The sequence below is a fragment of the Amphiura filiformis genome, chromosome 4 (genome assembly GCF_039555335.1).
Source record: "Amphiura filiformis chromosome 4, Afil_fr2py, whole genome shotgun sequence".
NCBI lineage: Eukaryota > Metazoa > Echinodermata > Ophiuroidea > Amphilepidida > Amphiuridae > Amphiura > Amphiura filiformis.
In genome coordinates this window covers 66748358-66768073 of record NC_092631.1, presented here as the reverse complement: position 1 = coordinate 66768073, position 19716 = coordinate 66748358, and the positions used below count along the sequence as shown (strand labels likewise).

Genomic DNA, 19716 nt, shown 5'->3' with positions numbered 1-19716 from the left:
ATTTAGTTTAATTTATTCTATTGTTTTTCTTTTATTGTTTCTTTTCTTTGTCTTTTTTTTCTTGTTTAATTTTATTTTTCTTTATTTTTCTTTGATTCATATAATATTGGCAGGATAAGGAGAGGAGGGAACTAAAGACCCATTCAGTGATTTGCTCATCCGGACGATCGTAAAAATCATCAAAATTCACCTTTGTCATTGTCATAGATGTGGTAACATAGCCTGCTAGTGGTTCAGCAGAAAACCGTGTGACACATAATATACATTTGGCTACATTTTATTATGATAAATACTGAATTTATTAAACATGGTAACAAATATTCTCTAGCAGATCGGTTATACGATGGAACTGGTAGGCATAGGCCTATTATAAATTCGGGATATTAAATATCTTCCTGACGAGACAGATCTGCGCATGTGGTCAAAGACGATTCCTTACTAGCCACAGACCGTCCGCTGGAATTAGTTGAATCGCTATGGCTGTTGGTCGGACCTCTCATCTCTCCACATCGATTGTGACCTATCCCCGACAATGCCCTTATGAACTCACATCCTCCTGTTTTATTCAATACGCTGGCGAAATTACGTAATAATCGGATTAACTACCATAGCAATAGGTGAAAACAATTTTTGAATATACCGCGTTATACACTGATCGTTCAGGCGGTACCTCTTCATTAAACCATATCATGCTGCACCTGTAAGATCTTTGAAAAGACCAGTATTGTATTCAATCTATGATTGCAGACATACACAGTACAGGTGATGAGTGTAACCTGCTTGTAGCGCAGCGCGATATGTTCAAAATTGTTTTCACCTATTGCTATGGTAATTAATCCGATTAATTCGCAACTTCACCAGCGTATAATGGCGAATAAATTCTGACCATCACTTGGCTTGTTGGATTAGTCTATACTACAATTCGCTGTCGAAGTGACGTAATAATCTCAATAACTACCATCAAGCAGATTGCACTAATCACCCGCGTATGTCACCAAACATAGATTGAATACCACTCTTTTCATAAATACTAATCTTACATGGCGAGTGATTAGCATTTCTTTGACAACTATGGTTTAATGCATAGGTGCCACGTGAACGATGAAGTGCAGGGCTATATATTCAAATTGTATTCATCAATTGCTATGGTAGTTAATCCGATTAATTACGTCACATCGACAGCGAATAGCCTATAGTATGGGTTCAAGTGGAACAAAAAATAGTGTATGTCCATTGCTAGCTATGGTAATTAATCATGTTAGTGTTTACATCACTACTTCGGTGATGACCTGAGAAGTGTGCCTTCTCTACCAACGCCTGTGATATAACAGGTGCAAGCGAAACAAAATTGAATGACCAGAATAGTTTCCTTTGTCAGATGAATTGATTGAGTTTTTGAAGACACTCTATTCTTGATGGGACAATAGATTCAAATATGGAATAATTATTATTCCTCATCTATTTTTTTATTGAAAAAACTGCAATTGTGGCAACAGAACAATATTTATTTTGATTTCATTTCAAGTAGAAACAAAATCGTGCTTAAGCCAAAAACGCACCCTACCTCAAGAATTGGGATGGCACAAAGGTGCAACATAGGTTTTTATTGCAAAGACGAGGACAGACAAGTAGTTACAACACATCTGTCTAACCGTGGGTGTCGCTATTATTTAGAATAAATGCTTTTACTAGTTTCTATAAAACCACAAAATTACTAAAAAAACTATAAAAAACTAAAAAAAAAAAAAAAAAAAGCGCACCTAAAATTAAAAGTAGAAAGGTAGATTTGAAGAAAGATAAAAGAACATGTCAAAAAGTTAAAATTAAACGAGAATGAAAAAAGCGGAACCGGTGCCCGGATCATGCTCTCTTCAGCATGTCTTCAGTTCCAAAGTCTGACGCTCTATCAATTGAGCTATACGATCCTGATATACTGAAACAGTCGTTATTATGTCAATACAATTGATTGGTGTTACAACATACTTAGATGGAATGCATAGCCACCCAGTGCCAGTATATATTTGCTCAAACTCCAAATACAACAAGCAACCAATTTTATTGAGGGCGTTTCTTAGGTATATCCTTGTAGACGGGGTTTTACGGTAGCTTTAAATGGTTTGAATACATATTCGAGTCAAGGTCTGATAGAAGCGTATCAGCATAATCAGTGTCAGTAACATGAATGGTACTGCAACTGTAGTAAAACGTTAACATTAAAAAAACTTGACCAAAAGACCTAATTTTTCTTTCCATGAGTTACAAGGACTTGAATCAAACTACAGCTATTTACAAAATAAAAAGTGCATTACGATTACACTACACAGGGTGTCTAGAGTATTATGGAATTGTGCTGAATTTAGTAGCCCAATTATGTGGTTATCAGGTATGTGTTGCAACTATATGTGTGTACATAATTATGCAGCATTGTGTTACAGTTCAATGATTTCTGAAAGTCACTGGTATGTCTGTCTATCTATTGTGTTTTGGCCTTCAAGCTTCAACTGAACTGCAATATTTATATGGACTAAATACGGATTTAGTATTATGGTACATTAAAATTACGGACCCTACGTATCTAAGATGCGGTTTTAACCAATTTGCCATTTTACATGACTTTCACATTGAGTGCATTTTGAGAAGAATTGACAAGAAAAATGTTTTTCACAGTTTTTCTTTGTTAAAATGATATATGGGTGCATTAAAAAAGGTTTTGTTGTGACAAATGTGTGTAATTTGGTTGATTTTGCTAATATTTGAATTTTCACTGTAACTCTCTGTCAAGTTCCTATAATGAAAGACAGAGACATGACATTATGATGATGACTTGCTGAACGCGGCGGTATAACCGGGCGCCTTATTGTTAATTTTGCACCTTCAAACATACAAACCATCTCAAAAGTTAGGTCTTTATAGTAGGAAACTTTCTTTCGCGAAGGCACCATGTCAACAATGCGCTATCAATGAAAGTGTAATGGAACTTCGTTATTTTATTGTGATTATAAAATAGTTGAGGGCGGCAGACAGGTTACCGTACGCGATACAGCAGTATCAGTCTATCAGACACTAATTTTGTCCCAGCTTCTCAGATAATTAAGGACCGTACGCGATTAATTTTTTCGTACATCATATTTGTAACACATACGTGTAAAATTTTCAGTGAGTTTTGCTTTATTCCGGGTTTGATTATGAAAAACGGAAAAAAACTTAAAATTTACAAATATGATGTACGAAAAAAGTAATCGCGGACCGTACACAGCTGACACAGTACATTCGAAAAAACGCGTCAAATATTATGTGCACATCATTGTAAAAATGTTGTCTTCCTTACAATATGTGTTGTAAAGTAAGTAAATGCAATAATTGTCATGATTACATGCAAAACTAATATTATCCGTAGTATAGGCCTATATGTAGGCCTATACATTATTACATAACTTTTCTTCTTTTTGTAGCCCCTGAGCCCCTAGATCAAAATTATTGAGGGGCTAAGCCCTAGCCCCCTACAAGTCCCCTCCTCATTCCTAAGCCTATGCAAACGTGGACACACCTGCAACCGTAGACATCCACACTTAAACAAAGACAGCGCAAACCTCGTTCAATACAAATCTACAGATCTACATCTAGGGACAAGATAGATACAGGCTGAGTAAGTGCAATAGAGAAAGAATCCATTTTTATTTAAGAATCAAGTTGAACCTTTTAGGTTTTAAAACATTTTATACATACCATTACCGTTTTGTTTTTATGTCACATTTTCTAGCAATACCCAATTTTAATGTTTGTCCAAGAGACATCTAAAATTTGAATGTCAGCCCACTCTGTGTAAGGTAGATTTGGAACAACTGCCATTTTCTTAACCTCGTTGCATTGAAATAAAATGGAGTTTTATTGTCCTTGGTCTTGTTCAAGGAGAAGAAACATTATTTGTTGTTATTTTCATTTTCCCTTTTCTTTAAAGATGTTTATTCTCTATCAAAAACATATAAATTTGTAGGCGGGTTTTTCAAATGTTGAAATGAAATGCGCGCAAATTGAAGTGGAGTGAATTACAAAATATCCAGTAAGTTGGACATATTGGGGTTAATAAAACTGGAGTTTTGAAATTGGGTATCGCAGCAAAAGGACTCATAAAAATTAAATGGTTGTACCGAGTCACCTCATTTTTTCACAGAAGGTGACTATTGAGTGTAGCATTTATATAAACTTTCAATAATGGAAAAGTTCAACTTGGTTCTTACATAAATATTGCACTTTTTTTTACTCACCCTGTAGTTGAGTAATTCATTGCACGGGTACCGAGTATGAGGGAGTAAGGCAGATGGTCATTGTATGTGTCTGGATTTATAGACTTGGTTTAACAGTTTGTTGTTGTGTGACGACAGCCTTGATTACTTCCTATGCATTCATTTTTGCCTTGCTTTCTTTCCTTCTTCCTTAGCCATGTGCAGGTCTGTTTGGCTGAAAATGCACCCTATATCTACACTTATTGCTGAAAATGCACCCTGAATCTGCCGCACATCTCGAGCACTTGTAATTCAATCAGTTCAGATGTGATTTGATGGAATCAAACTTGCATTTTTTGATTATCAGGTTGTGTTCCAGTTTCTTGCTAACCTCATCCAACATGCTAAAATACTTATCACCGAATGACTATAAGTAAGAGTACTATTGTAACCATCCATATACATGAACTCATTTTTGTGAAGCAAAATCATACTCCAGGGTAAGACTAGCCATATATCATGAGGGTGAGTGGACGGGATTATATATTGCTGCACAGGGCTCAAAGAATTGGTCATTTTAAGAGGGCTGTTTTATCAATTTTAACCAGGACTATTTTAGATAATAAATCATCTCTCCCGCATAGAAGAATCACCCAGCACAGACCCTATACTTGTTTTGCAGGAAGTTCTCTTTAGTCTTTTGAGAAAATGCAATTAAATTTGCATGGCTTTACTTAGTTGTGTCGTATAATCTTACAATTAATGTAACATAGCATAAACATACCTGCAAATATTGCTTCTTGTCCTCGCAAATCCTGTGGTTCCTATCAAATGTATGAATGTCTTATTTCCATTTTAGTATGGAGTCAGTATACTGGGTGTGTCTTGTTTGAAAGTGTAATCGGTTTGTTATGCCCACTGCACTGTTGTTGGTTCTGAACAGGGAAGAAATCTAAATAACAATAAGACAACTATAACCAATAACATGGCTTTTCGTAGCAAAGTTCAACATACACAAAACTAGTACTACTGTTATGACTAGCAACAGTCCTATAAATAAACTTATTGTAAACTGTTCTTTCCCACATGACTGCCTCATAACCATGATAACAAAAGATACTTATTATAAGCTGTTCTTTCCAATGACTACCTCATAATAAAAGATTGCTACACAAGTTCAAATTCACATTGCATTGAACTTTTATTACAGTTCTTGACTTCATGTACATAGTATAGGCAGGCCATAATTGAAGTAATACAGGGTGTCCCAGAAAAAAATACCGGGCAAATGAATTTGGATGTAAGTCGAGAAATAGACATCAGAATCCCAAAATCTAAAAATCAGTGTGTAGTTCATCTTATTCTGCATCTTATACGCTAATTTTACAGGAATCGGTTGACTGATTGCGAAGAAATGAGCAATTACATAACACATGCATCAATTCACTTCATTCAAAGTTTGAGAGAAAGATCATTCAACACAATGCACACTAGTGGTTAACTGTCAATGGGTTTCATATTTTGTTCGGTGAAATCCTTTTCCTTCTTTTTAAACAATATGTTATTTGCAAAACATTTAGTTAGGTTTTGTATAAATTTGAAAATCTGCTTGCTTGCAAGATGATTCTCGGTACTTGTAAATATCTTTTTTGTTAATGTTGATATAAATGTTGCCTAAAGAATTATTGCATAAAGAATTCCAGCTGGCTTTAAAAATTTCTCACACCCATCAATGTTTTTGGAATATTTCCAAGAAATTGTAATGCAAAGTTTAAATCTTTTAAAACTTCCATAAATCACACGTAAACATGGTAAAGCTGTAAGCACTTGATCATTGTCATTCTTGGCTCAAATGTTCTTTGGAAAGTTAAAATATAAATATTTGCACAACCTAAAGAATTAAAGTTGGAAAGCTTCCAATTGCAGAAATCAAAGTTTTCTCGGACAAACTGTTTATCATCTTCAGTGAAGGCATGAATAACATAACACTGTCGGATTATAAAATAGATAATGTGGACTAAATTTAATGAGATACACAAACTTTAGGAAGCGGTGAGCGAGTATGAAAAAAGCGCCTGTTGATCAAACTTGGAATGAACTGCATTGATGCATGCATTATGTAATCGTTAATTTCTTCGCAACCAGTCAAACGAATCAAATCAAATTTTCATATGTGATGAACAATAAAATAGGCTATGCGCTACATTTTTAATTTTTTGATTCTGATGTCTATTTCTCGGTATACATTCAATTTCATTCACTCAGTAATTTTTTATGGGACACCCTGTATATATTATACTCCCAGCTAAAAACACATATAGACCAGATCCTTTAAAATGTGTGTGTAGCAAAGATTGTACTTAAATTTAATCTATGTGCAATTAGTATTGATCAATAATAAATGTTTAGGAAAAATCATTTGCAAACTGAACTTTTCAAAAACATTTTTATTCCACCTTAAATTTACTGGAATGACCTTGTACAATTGATTTAAATCTTAACACATGTATATATTATTTTAACTTTCAAACAATGTATTCTTTTCCTGAACTGAGAGAGTCAAAAAAGTTAATATTACATTGTAGAAGCGTTAAGCAAAGCAGCATCATTACTTACCATTTTGCAATGAAAAATGATCTTGGGATTCTATCAGGTGTAGGGGTGCTGGATGGGGTCCCTGGATGGGGTCCACTCCCCGCAAGGCCCCACCCTCCTTGTATGGCAAGCCAAGGGGGCCAAAAGCGTGGAACAGCTACGCGTAGCTTCTTTCTCGTTACGAGCAGCTGTTTGACCAATCAAAATAGTCAAATTTAATCACGTGGTTGGGTCGTTAGCTGCGTGTAGTATAGTTATAGGTATCCTCTTTCACAATTATTATCTTGTAATTAATTTACGGAATTAGCATAGATAACGAACGGGTAAAGGAGGCCAAATCACAGCACGCTAAAATGACACAAAGCATATTTATTTAGTGTTTCCAAGTTTACACCGTGTTTAATAGCAAGTAACTTTATATTCGGGCTGTATTAGCGGTGCAGGGGATATGAAGGTCAAACAACAACAACTACTGATGTAAAGCGCTGTGTAAAGATATTGCAGGGAAAGCGATATCACATGCCACTGTGTAAATATGGAGAGAGTAAAATGGGTCATCAATTTTTTCGGAACGGGGGGGGGGTCCTAAATTTACAAATAGTCGGCGTCAATAAATTGCGGCCCTCACTATTTCGGCATCAAAATGTTATGACCCCGACACCCACCACCGATACACCGTACCCCCTAGACAGGCTAAAATTGTATTGAAATCAGTCTTTTGAATACAATAAACACACTATCTGTAGTCATCTTGTGACTCCCTACATTTTGTCATTATCAATTTATGACCCCCCTCCCCTTATTTTTCTTTCCAAAAAGTATGACCCCCTATATTTGGGATCCCCTTCGAAGAAAATTATAGCCCCTAAATATAGAACAATCATCATTCTGTTCAGATATTACTTTAATAGCACCTATACCATTTTTTGCTGATATACTACAGATGTTTTCATTTACAAAAATTAACAACGTAATAGTTGTGAGAGCAGATGTTTACATCAGCTCCACGTGTTTAAAACCGCGAATCTGATTGGTTAGTAAGCTGCACGTAACGAGAAAGAAGCTGCGCGTAGCTAGTCCCACGTTCTGAGCCGCTTAGCTTGCCATATCCTTGGGCCTACTTCTTGACCTCTCGGAACTTGTCTCTTCCATCTTGACTGTGACAATACAAAAAATACACATTTGGCACAATTAATAAATTGTCATTTACTTAAAAATTGTCTTGTATGTAAAATATAAACAGAGCAGTGAGTATCAATAGCCCATTGGGCTACATACAATTACAGCCCCACAGAAAATTTAATAGCGTTGACTATCAGGATATCGATTATTTCACCCTTGATAGTGCATGTATTTCATTGTTTCTGCTCCATACTTGTGTTTGTATGGGGGTCACTCAAATAAAAATGTTACACATCCATGTTAATAAAAATAGCAAATAAAGGATGGATTTTGGGCAGTGGTGTCAAAATTTTTGCCAATTAGGGATCCATTTTTGGACCATTTCACCTCCAGGAACAAACTACTCAATACAAGTGCTTTTGCTCTTTGAATGACAAATGTGACACGATCTGGTCCATGGGGCCAAAGGAGGCATTTTTGAAAATTGAGTTACTGTAATTATTATATTATACATACAATAGGCTATTATTTACAGAAAACACTTGGTTCTAAAGTTGTGAAGTTTTTTATGTCTATTTTCTTATGTATTTTATTGTTTTTTAACTTTATTTTTACCTTCATCTCAGTTTCAAATTTGCCGCCTTTGACCCCCATGGACCGGATCATGTCACAAATACAGTCTTACATGCCTGATAAGGGCATGGAAAAATAATAACCCAAGCCTTTTTGGGGAGGAAATTCCAAAAGAATAGCATACTAATACCTCAAGATATAGCTATTTGAACACGGTTTGCAGAATATCACAAAAACAAAATCCCCTTTTCAGTTTTCCCTGAAATTTCGCTAGGACAAATTTTCAAAATTCCATAAGAAACATTTCCACTTTACAAGAGCACATGCATAGGGCATGAAAATTGATTCCCTAATTTTGGCTATTTTCTTTTCAAATTTCTTGAGTATTCCCTATCTGGAAAACGAATTTTCATTTTTCCTGATTTTCCCCCAAGTGGCTGGGAGTCCTTCCAGGGTCTATGGTTGAACTGACTGAACCCCCGAAAGGGGCAGAGGCCTGGTTTTTTTTAGGGTCAAATTTATGGAAGGCAGTTTTGGTGAAAATGACAGGCACTGTCAAATCCTAGCTTGTCAAATCTCTCTAGTCTACAGGGGTGGGGTCCACATATAGGAGCATTAGGTGGAAGTGCCCTACATGTATAATTGGCTTTGGATATTTTAATTATTTTCTTTATTCCCCCCCATCTTGCCCAGGTGAAAAATCAATTTATTATTGAAAAATCAATAATTAAATGTCCAAACCTAACGTGGGGCCTCTGCCTAATGAGAAAATCAGGTGCACACCCCCTAAGCTAAAATCAAGAAAATCATGCCAACTCAGCCCAATTTCAGCAAATTCGGGCATCTGTACCTTAGGCCCCCCCCACACACACACACACTTGACAATCCTGGATCTACCCTTGTGGTAAGTTGGCCGAGCGGTCTAAGGAAGGTGCTGTACAACACTCTACCACACCACTTGGTCGAAGGCGTCTAAACAAGGTTTGCGGGTTCAAAACCCACACTGTGGCAAATCTTCAAAAAATTGTTCTTAAGTTTCCTCCAAAATCAGGTCGAAAACCAAAACATACATGTGTTAATCAAATTCAGACACATACATTCTGATTTTCTCAAATTAGGCCTCATTCCCATGACTCCTTCAGACCCTGTTGATTGAAGTATGCATTGATTGCGACACAATTTGATCGAAATATAGCTAGCAGCTCTACACGCATATCCAGTGGCGGCACCAGGAATTTTTGCATGTAAATTTCTCCTCTGAATGAAAAGTATGTTGTCGTCAAAACAAACTCGAGCAATTCAATAATGTCATCAGCGTTAAGTAAAGTTCTTTGTTTCAACATGGAGTCCTTCTCCAAATATTCTCTCACTATCTCCAGTGTTTTATTGCTGGGGTATTTGTGAACAGCGACACGAAATCATGTGAATTGAAAATATCCTCGTCATCAATTCTGACTGTAGCAAGTTCTTCCGCTAATTCCTTAGAGTCAGGGCCGTTCCGACCATTAGGCCAGGTAAAGGCGATTAGCCTAGGGCGACAAACGTGAAGGCGCAAAAAAAGCAAAAAAAACAAAAAAAAAGCGGGAAATAGAGAAAGAAAAGGGAAGAAAAAATGAGGCGGATAAAAAGAAAAATGGGAGGAAAAATAAAAAGGGGCGAAAAAGAGAAATAGAAAACAGTGCGGAAAAACAAGTGGCGTAGCGATGGGGGAGGTGGGGCACGTGCACCACCTTTAGGGGGCGCCGAATTGACCAATTCAGTATCGATTATGCGCCCCTCCAAGTGATGAAAGTCCAGATTTCGCACAAAATCATTTGAAATATCAATTATTTAAGACCGATATTCAATTTCATTATAACCAAAATTAATTAGTAACTATTAGTGGTAAGCCCTATGTGTGCACATTTTTGCTTGCTCTGTGCGCAATTGTTTCAAGAAATGGGGGAGGGAGGGGGCGTCATTATGTATCCTTAACCCTGGGCGTTTTCAAGGGGGTAACTCCCCTTAACACTTTTTTGGTATGCTTTGGTGGGGCGGCATGGAGAGGCTTTGCCTAGGGCGGCAAAATCCCTAGGAACGGCCCTGCTTAGAGTTTGTGACATGATGAGTTGTCTTTCATACCATTGGGGACAAGATCTCCGCTAACGCTTTTGATGTTTGATACGCGATCGATCCAGTGTAATCTACAATTGGTCTTACCGGGTATCCCTCTTTGTGAATCTTTGTAGTGCAGTATATGCGTGGTATATTTTCAGCAGTCGGGTAGAGTAATTTAAACTGGCTATCGTCAATCTTGTAAGTCTCTGTAAGTTACCCACCAACTTCCGCTTGTATTTTGAAGTGGGGTCTCCTTTTAACTTTTCGTAAGTCTTTCATCACCTAACAAGTTGTTTACCTTCTCTTCATATCCCTCGGTAGATGTAACAACCATGCTTCTACCCTTGTCTGCACCCATTATTATTATTGACTTATCCTTTTTCAACTGTTCGAGTGCTAGTCTTTCATCTTTGCTACTGTTCGATTTTGGGATTTTCGCTGATTTTAATACTCCTGCGACTTCCGCGTGAAGGTTTTGTGCTTCTCCAGGTGGTAATTTCCAACTCACTTTCTCGGCCGCGACAATGAAATCCTCGTTGGGGATCCTCCACCGACACCACGAAATTTAAACCTTTGGCCAGCAGGGAATTCTGCGAGTCCGTAAGCTTCTTTTCTGTGTTGTTTACAACCCATTTATTCAGCTGTGTTCCTGACAAGTCAATATCCAGTACAGCGGCTCTTTTCTTCGCTGATTCTTCATTTTTGTCTTTGAGATTGTTTAGCTTCTTAATTTGTCTTTCCTTTGACTTTTCATGTTCTGTTTTGCGTTTGTTTTCCAAATGAAATTCAAGATGGCGGCATACATCGGCTTGCTCATACAGAATTCTAATATACAAAACTCTCCAAATTACGTACATTTTTTACTGTCTCTTGACCATAACGACTTCTTAACTCCTTGAATAAGTTCATCAGGACTGTTAGGTATCATACTATTGGTACATTGTGTTTACAAGTCCAAAAATGTACTCACATTTAGACGTTTCATCTTCCGATTGGAAGACTTACTCAGTAATGCAATGAACCAGCAACACTCCTACTCTCATCTCCAGAGTGCACAGTTCTCTGTATCTGTATCTGCCGTCGTCAGCAGAATCTCCTCATGCAGAGGCAATCTTATACAGTGGCATGGCATGGGTCATCACATGGGGGGGGCACCGACCGACCGACCATGATTGGGGCCGTGTCAAGTTGGTTCCTGAGCATGCTGTTCTGACTTTACTTACTGGGGACCATCATGATCTTCCACGGACTTCCGCTACATGTTTCAGGACTAATGTTGGCAGGGCCGGATTTACCATAGGGCCAGATGGGCCCAGGCCCAGGGCCCCCAAAATGTTTTGGGCCAAAATAACCTACAAAAATTACAGGTTGGTTATTTAGCAAAATTCAGTTTCAATTTGGGCCAAAATAGTCTAAAATGTATTTTTTTGCGCGCGCAAATCTCCCAGCAAAGTCTAAAAACTTGGCCACTTGAGTTCACATGCCTTCTTCACGGTGCGTTTGGGGCCTCCAAATGTTGGCCTGGCCCAGGGCCCCCAAAAGGTAAATCCGGCCCTGAATATTGGCCAACTTAGTGAAGAGTATGTCAGTATGATAACAGTCAATGTCTGTGCTGATGAAACTAAGTTGGACATGGACAACTAATTTTTTTTTAAACATGACTTTTTTTTGCATATTTGTAATACATGTTTCCCAACTTGCACCTAAATGGAATCGTACAAACGGCAGATATATTATGTTATATCTAATCCTATATTGTTTCCCCTTTTCATTGTTGTAGATCTGGTGGGGTTTGCATGCGGATGTAGATGTAGACAAGCGTAGATAAGCGTAGACAAGCGTAGACAAGCATAGACAGAACTTATTAGAGACTAACATTATTAATAACTTTCATGGTAGCAGAGCAAGGTTAACAAAACACAATGGCAGACAAGAAGGATAATAAGTTCTTGACCCCACCAGTTTGGAATACTGAAACTACATCCTATGAGGATTGGAAGTTTGATATAAATCTGTGGACACAATTCACAAAAGTAGAGAAGGAAAGACAAGGCTTTGCAGTATACAGTGTTTTGCCAGCAAGTAAAGGAGTGAATGATAAAGTGAGACTGGCCATGCAAAATGAAGAAATCAAAGTTGACCAAGAGGACTCGGTAGACCAAATATTCAAAATTCTGGATAAGTGGTACAAGAAGGATGACCTAAGTGTAGTCTGCGAAGCATGGTGTTCACACAAAAATCTAACAAAGAAGGACACCGATACTATGGATCAATTTCTCAATGAGTACGAGAAGAAAGTGAAAGAATTAAAGAAGGAAGGCATCACACTGCCAGAAGTAGTACTGGCTATGCAACTCATCGATAGCGCTGGACTAGACAAGAAAGATAAACAGATTGTTCTCACTGCAGTTGATTACACTAAGAAAGAAGAAATGTATGACCAAATGAAGAGTGCCCTGAGAAAATTCTTTGGTGATCAGGGTATGTCACAAAGACAAAGATCTGATAGGGTATCTATCAAAGAAGAACCTGTATATACAACAGAATCAGAAGAGGCTTACTTTACCTGAGGCAGATATGCCAAACGTGGAGGAAATTATTCAGGACGTGGCCGTGGTCGCGGTACATGGTCAGGGCGTGGCTCTGGTCGATTAACTGGTCGTGGTGCAGGACAAAGTAGTACAAATACTGAAAGATCCAATGCTGGATACACAGGTACTCAAGTTAACAGAGGTAGAGGAGCCTACAGAGGAACCAGTAGTTACATCAGAAGAAATCCTCGTGATGCAGAGGGAAACTATTTAAAGTGTTTGGTGTGTGAGTCAATCATGCACTTCAAGAGAGATTGCCCACATACAAATCATAATCAGGAAGCAAGTGCTCTTGAAACTTCAACACCTGCTGATGCAGAGGTATACAAAGTGAATGATTATTCGCACGAAGATAAGCAAGTGCTTATGGCTGAAACTGGCAATGCTGCTGTTCTGGACAGTGCTTGTAGTAAAACAGTAGCAGGCCGTGCATGGAAGGAGATGTATTTGGCATCCCTCTCTGTAAGTGAAAGGAAGCAAGTAAAGTTCCTTCCAGGAGGAACAAAGTTCAAATTTGGAGCAGGAAACAAAATTGAGTCTGAAGAAGGAATGGAGATCCCATGTGTTATTGGAGGACTAAAGACAACCATAAGAACACATGTGGTTAATAGTGATATTCCGCTACTTTTGAGTAAGCCAGATATGAAGAGAATGGGGTTCAAGTTGGACATGGAAGAAGATACTTTAGAAGTTAATGGAAAGAAGATAGAGCTGGATACTACATCTTCAGGTCATTATTATGTTCCATTGAAAGAATGTGAGGTGAAGATAGAAAATGTACAAATGGTGATTGAGCAGAAAACATTTGAAGAAAAAGAGAAAATGGTCCAGAAACTACATCGCCAATTTGCTCATCCTACTGCTAAGAGTCTGAAGGCAATAATGAGCAATGCAGATGCCCTTGATGATGAATGTCGGATGCTCATCGATAGTATTAGTGAGAAGTGTGAAGTATGCAAGAGATTTAAGAAGACCCCTGCACGACCCGTGGTATGCCTGCCTTTAGCTAGACAATTCAATGATGTAGTAGCCATGGATCTCAAACAGTATGGAGATGTGTACTTCATACACTTTATTGACCTCTTCACCAGATTCAGTAAAAGCAAAGTCATCAGAAGAAAAAACCCCAAAGTGATTGTCAACAGTGTTGCAACTGAGTGGATTGCAGCTGGGTTTGGACCTCCCAAGAAGTTTCTAGTGGATAACGGTGGAGAATTTGACAATGCTGAATACAGAGAACTAGCAGAACAATTCAATGTAGAAGTGTGTGCTACAGCAGCATACTCCCCATGGTCAAATGGTATTTGTGAGAGGAACCACTATGTAGTAGACGTTTGTGTGCAAAAAATGCTGGAAGAAGATCCTCAATTGGATGTAGATGTTGCCCTAGCCTGGGCGGTGAATGCTAAAAATAGTATGCAGAACCATTGTGGGTTTAGCCCAATTCAGCTTGTCCTTGGCAACCACCCTAATCTACCATCAGTCATGGTAAATCAACCTCCAGCTTTAGAGAATGCAGATGTGAGTGACACAGTGATCAAGCACCTGAATGCTCTTCATGCTGCAAGGCGAGCTTATACCAAAGCTGAATCATCTGAATCACTACTTTGTATATGTGGCAAGATCATGGAGCGTGCTATTTTTAATATGATTTTTCCTGTTATTAAAAACCAAATCTACCCTCTCCAACATGGGTTCATGAAAGGACGCTCAGCCACTACACAGTTAGTTGAAGTTTTCCATGAAGTTAATTCCATCCTGGACAATGCTGGGCAGGTTGATATGATATATCTTGATTTTTCAAAAGCCTTTGACAGTGTATCTCATGAGCTTCTTATTCATAAACTTGGCTCATTTGGTATCCACTCAGATCTTTCGCACTGGCTTAGGGCTTACTTAACTGGCAGACGGCAGAGGGTCGTTGTTGATGGGGTTTATTCTGACTGGCTGCCTGTTATTTCTGGAGTGCCACAGGGTCCATCCTTGGCCCTTTACTTTTTGTTTTATATATCAACGACCTGCCTAGCATTGTCCAACATGCAAAAGTTGCACTCTTTGCGGATGACGCAAAAATGTTACATTAATGTAAAAATGTAAATGATTGCAAATTGCTTCAGGAAGATCTTCATCATCTTGTTCAATGGAGTAATACTTGGGAATTAAATTTTCATCCCTCAAAATGCCAAGTCATTACTGTTTCAAGGAAACGTTTGTTAGTGAATTTTGATTATTTTATGAATAACACAAAACTTAGTGCAATCAAATCTGTCAGAGATCTTGGTGTTGATGTCACATCCAAACTTGATTGGAACTACCATATTAACAGATTGGTAAAAAAGTGCAATAAAAAAATGGGTCTCATCATGCGCACAGTTGGTTTTAAGGCACCTGAAAATATCACTAAAGCCCTGTATAATTCATTGATCAGACACAATATTCAGTGTCTCGAAAGTGTTCAAAGGCGAGCTACCAAGTTCATCATGCACTATCCTGATCTGGATTATCGGGAGCGCTTGTGCCATCTGGGTATGTTACCCCTCACGCTTAGTGAGAGCAACTTGATATTTGTTTATTTTACAAGTCCTTGTCTGACAATTACGATCTGGATGTCTACAAGTATGTCAAGTTTTACAAGTCAGAGATTGGGCAAGACCGTCCCAACACAAGATCAACATGTGACACCTTGCGCCTTAGGATCCCCTTCTGCAAAACGGAAGCTTTTAAGTCCAGTTTTTTTAACCGCATTGTGCCAATTTGGAATCAGCTTCCCCTTAGTGTTAGGTCCTCTTCATCTTTTTCTGTTTTTAAAAGCAATGTGGTTAATTTTTTGCATTCTCATTTTGAGTTAAATTTTCGGCCAGCTGACATTTGTACGTGGGTTTCCGTATGCAGCTGTGCTATTTGTAGGGTGTCTTAATTAAATTTTTGATCTTGAGGTGGGATGGTCTTAGAGGTGATATGCACCTGTTCATCCCAATCCTCTACACTGGTATCTCTCCTACATGACAGCGTTCAAGATTTGACTTACGTTTGGCGGACACGCGTGTGAAAAAAGTATTTAGGGGTGAAAAGTACCAAAATTCTTGAATGTTTATATGTTTCCAAGGGTAAAATGTCATCTAGTTTCAGATTTTGGCACTTAAAACTCCCTTATCTTTTATAGATTTTGAGACAAAATCATTTTTTGGTCCGATTTTGGCCGAAAATGGCCATTTTGGGGTGACAAAAATTTTGACTTGCAGATTTCCTGTGAGTATATGAACATGAGAACTATCAAATAGTGCCTAATTTTCTATTCTAATTGTGTAACAAGGGTACAATTGTGATATTTAAAGCATTGAATGGGATCCATATATTTCTTTATTTTTGTAGCAGGGGTAGAAACTTGAGGGTTCGGGTGACAATTGATTTAGAAAAATATACAATATTCGCATCATTTTCAATTTGAAAACGCCATATCTCCACAATGGTATGAGCTATAGGGATGCTTTAAGTGTTTATTTGCTCAGTATTTCATTAGCTAAATGGTGATATAACAAACAAGTAAGCTAGATCTACAGAAAATAAAATAACTTGCAAAATGCTACCCCCACCCCTAAGGATTTTGAGGGCGTGAAAAAAGTCACAGATTTTGCAAAAAAAATAAGTCCTTCAAAATTGGGAGGTTTGAGGCTAAACAAAAGACATGTTGCCCTTACCAATGCCTCCCTCTAGAGCAACATGTTTTTGTTTAGCCCTGAGTATCCCCATTTTGAAGGACTTATTTTTTTTGCTCCAATTTTTGCTCCAATTTGGGGACTTTGGGCAGAAATATGCCTGTACAGTGCTATGGGGAAAATTTTCAAGTTGATAATTATGCATTTTTATGTCAGATTCAGTTTCTACACAAAATTTCACCCTAGAAAATGTTCCTTTAAGTAGGATATCTTTCACTTTAAGTTTCCACCATTCTGTCCACCAAACGCAAGTCAAAGCTTGAACGCTGTCATATATGTCTTTTATACTTTTACTTTGTGCAATATATTTATCCATCTTTTATCTAATTTTGTTATTTGATATTGTAACCAGTGTATGAAGCCAAATAAATAAATAAAAATAAATAAATAAAATAGAATACGCAAAGCCTTACGACACAGAGTTAGAGCTACAGAGACCACATTTATGGCTGGAGACCGTGTTTTCTATAAACGAGATGACAGTAACAGATGGCGTGGACCAGGAAAAGTTATTGGCCAGGATGGCAAGATAGTCTTTATCAGACATGGAAGTCAGCTGGTACGTGTATCAACATGTAGAGCAATAAAGACACAGCCTGCAACTGTGCCAGCAAAGAATCAAGAAAATGGATCCACAATGCCACATGCTGAATACAAAGAAGAAAGTAAAGAAGCAAATGGACACACAGAATTGCCAATCCGTGGAGTGTTCATAGATGAAGAAAGTGAAGATGGTGAAATGCAAGAAGAGGAAGACGGTGTTGAAGAAGTTGAAGACCTTGTGGAGAACCAGAACAATTATGATGAACACGTGATGCCTCATGAAGAAAACAGTGTGAAACATTGTAGTGATAGGCTAGAGCAATGTAAGGATGTTACAAGGACAGCATCACAGTCAAAGCATGGACTTTCAGAGCATCAACCAACTAGTAAAGGTGCCAGCATGGTAGACCTGCGGAGAGAAGTTCCTAAAGTAAATGACAAGATAAAATATCGTTTGCCAGATAGTGAAGAGTGGATGAATGCAAAGGTGATAAGCAGAGGTGGAAAAGCTACAGGCAAAAACAAACGATATGTCAATGTGATCAACGACATAGACAAGGAGAAGTTGGGAGTCCATCTAGATAGAGTTGAATTTGAAGTGATCAAAGAGAATGCTGATAGAGCAGAAGATGGTAGTAGCAGAGAAGAAGAGTGTGTAGAACCTGGTGTAGAAGAGGAAAATACAGAAGACGTAAATGTAGTGTTTGTCCCAATAAGTAATCATGGGAAACCAGAAGTTGTTAGAGCAAAAGAACAGGAGTTGCAAAATTGGAGCAACTTTGATGTTTATAAAGAAGTTCAAGACAATGGTCAAAGTGCATTATCTACACGTTGGGTAGTGACTGAAAAACCTTTGCCTGGTGGGCAAAAAGTAGTGAAGGCAAGACTAGTAGTCAGAGGTTTTGAAGAAGAAGAGAAGGTTCAGTCTGACTCACCAACAGCATCTAAGTCAACACTTAGAATAGTTATGGCAATTGCAGCCAGTGAAGAGTGGCAATGTGAAGTTATAGACATAAAAGCAGCTTTCTTGCAAGGAAGGAAGATTGATCGGGATGTATATCTTATACCACCTGCAGAAGTTAGAGAAGAAGGTATGATTTGGAAACTGAACAAGGCAGCTTATGGACTTGATGATGCATCTCGAAATTGGTATTTCAGTGTGAAAGAAGAACTCATCAAGTTGGGCTGTAAGGAGTCAGAGTTGGACAAGGCACTATTCAGATGGTATAACAATGGGAAGCTAGAGGGGATCTTTGTGATGCATGTTGATGATTTTCTGTTTGCTGGAACTGAAGCTTTTAATAGGAATGTCATTGATGCAGTTGCTAACAAGTACAAGGTTGGAAAGAGACAAATTGACAACTTTCGTTATGTTGGTTTAGATGTGTCACAAGATGAAAGTAGTATCAGAGTCAACCAGAATGAGTATGGAGCTGAGATAGAAGAAATCACAGTCAATTCAAGCAGGAAAAGTGACAAATCATCTCCACTGAATAAGCAAGAAATGACTACACTGAGAGCTACAGCTGGTCAGTTAAACTGGATGGCCACACAGACAAGACCAGATTTGAGTTATGATGCTCTAGAGCTGAACATGTCAAGACATCACCCTACTGTAGAGCAGTTACTGAGAGCCAATAAAGCCATTCGACAAGCGAAACGAGTCCAAGTAGACACATGTTTTCCTCAGCTTGGCCCTTTCAATGAATGGAAGATGAACGTCTTTTGTGATGCCTCATGGGGTAATCTACCAGATGGTGTATCAAGTGCTCAAGGTCATGTAATATTCATAACAGGACAAGAACAGAAAAGCTGCCCACTGTCATGGACATCAAACAAGATTAAAAGAAAGGTATCAAGCACCTTGGCAGCAGAAGCTCTCTCAATGCATGATGCATTGGATGAAGCTGTATATCTTGGTAGTCTGATAAGTGAAATTTACTGCGGTAACTATGAAGAGAACAGATTGCCCATTGTTGTGTACACAGACAACAAGTCTTTGCACCAGAATATCCATTCTACAAAGCAAGTCCATGAGAAACGCCTAAGAATTAACATTGCAGAGATACAGAGAATGTTGGCTTCAGGAGAAGTACAGATGGTTGAATGGGTGCCCAGCAAGCTTCAGTTGGCTGATTGTCTTACCAAGAGAGGAGCAGATAGTGAATGGCTGTTGGAATGCTTCACCACCGGAGAATTGAAGATCAAGTGCATGGAAGTATAGATATGAACTGACTTATCTCAAAAAGGACTTCA

The 19716-nt window shown here is 38.2% G+C and overlaps 1 protein-coding gene across 1 annotated transcript in view; it reads right to left on the bottom strand.

Moving 5' to 3' along the window:
- LOC140151243 (uncharacterized) overlaps positions 1 to 6931 on the bottom strand; it is a 28172-nt gene extending 21241 nt beyond the window's left edge. The window contains exons 1-2 of the mRNA XM_072173514.1: positions 6840 to 6931; positions 5008 to 5175 (exon numbers count right to left, since the gene is read on the bottom strand). The gene's annotated coding sequence lies outside the window, so the exon portion shown is untranslated. The remainder of the gene's footprint in view (positions 1 to 5007; positions 5176 to 6839) is intronic.
- Positions 6932 to 19716: the final 12785 nt, after the last annotated feature.